The following is a 1808-nucleotide window of genomic DNA, read 5'->3' as shown; positions in this document are numbered from 1 at the left end:
ACTAGTCCTGATCATTACTTAATAGTGTTGGAAATGCGTGGGTACTTGGCCCCATGTAACCTGTAAGTTTTCATTTGTTTCTCTGGACACGAAAATTCTGTCTGCTACTTCCGTAAGCGGGTACAGCGCCATTTCACGACGTACAACTCATCTTGCAAACATAGGCTGCAGTCTTACTGGTCTGTAAATGAGGACTAGCCACGTCAGAGTAGACATGTAAGGCATACTGCTATCGATAGTAGTATGACGCAGTAGATCTTACACATTGCTTGTCCTCTGAAACTTTCAGAGCATAACGCGCCTTGTTTTCCGGCAGGAGCTTTGCCTTGCTATTTTGTCCGAAGGTACTGGTCGGTAGCCACAAAGCCAGTGGACTAGTGAAAAGTCGCTGATCGGTTTGCGCGTGGAACGGCCGCTTGTTGATGCGTCGCACCATAAACTGAGGCTCTATGCTTTTTTATTACGTCGATAAGTAGGATACTAGCTAGCAATAAAACGGCTTACTGGAAGAGGTGCGAAATGTTACAGATTAAATCAGTGGACGAAATAGCATCATCGTTGTTATTCAGAACCTTTCGTTGGCGGAATATATTACTATTTGAACAGTTATAAATAAGTCCCAGTGGTCAGTTACAACCTGGAAGATTAATTAGGAAAAGCAGTACAGCAACAGGAGACTTCAGTGTGCAAGTGGAAAACTTTTAACTGTTAAGACGAGTGTAGTTGGGTCTAACAGGTAATCAGTGTAAGGAGGTGTATTACATACAAAAAGGCAATATACGCAGTAAATTCATCTGTACTGTTACGCTTTCAAAGCAATATTTTTCCACTTGAATTCGAGGAACTGTAAAATTCGTAACGTAAAGAGGCACGCTTTGGTATTGGGCAACATGTTCAATTCGTTTAGCAACGGAGCGTGTTCTTTCTATTGACCGTTCCACACCCGACACCGATCGTCACAAAATAAAACAACCAAAGGAACATGAGGGAGGTTACGTACACCGTGCTGTCTTCACTGAGTTAGTGGAATTCTCTGCTCCGAACACTTATGAGTAAACCCCTACAAACGGCTAGGTTTGTTTACCCTAGAATGTTGGCAACTATATATGTTACAATTCATTTTTTTTTACAATGAGCAAACAAAGAGACAAAAAATTTTATTATTCCACAGGCAGAGGTACCCCACAATCTGTTTTGCTTCGTAACTTTCGACTCACTTATTTCCGGACCATGGTTTTCCATCTCAAATTGATGCATTTACCTTTCTCCTCCAACCCCGCACATTTGTATCATCATCGCGGAAATTTCATGAATACGGCGTTACCTGTCCTCACATTGCTGGAAGTTACAGAGAATCTAATAGGGTACTGATAAGTCTCCTGCCCCTACCTCACTTCTGGCGTACTCAATATTTATTACCAACAAATTTTTGTTTTTTAAACAGGGAATATGACAAATATGTCGCAACGGCATAGTTTCTGTAATCATAAAGTAGTTCTAGATTCGATGTTCTATGCAAATACGGGGGAGGTCTACCTAAAAATTACCGTTAACTCGTTAAAGACATTTGTAATCTGTTTTTACCTACACGAACAGTGGTCACAGTTTATAAAAAAAAACTTCTTTAATAACCGAGATCCAGCCGTCGAATTTGGGGTTTTATTATTGGAGATGTGCCGTTTTTTTTCCAGCAGAATATAATATCTCGATGAGACAAATGAAATGATATAACTCTTTTGTAGATCTAACAAGAAATCTCGGAGGAAAGATTAACTGAATATTGGGAGTTTTGAGCTTCTACAGAACAC

The sequence above is a fragment of the Schistocerca serialis genome, chromosome 4 (genome assembly GCF_023864345.2).
Source record: "Schistocerca serialis cubense isolate TAMUIC-IGC-003099 chromosome 4, iqSchSeri2.2, whole genome shotgun sequence".
Taxonomy (NCBI): domain Eukaryota; kingdom Metazoa; phylum Arthropoda; class Insecta; order Orthoptera; family Acrididae; genus Schistocerca; species Schistocerca serialis.
This window is presented reverse-complemented; position numbering follows the sequence as displayed.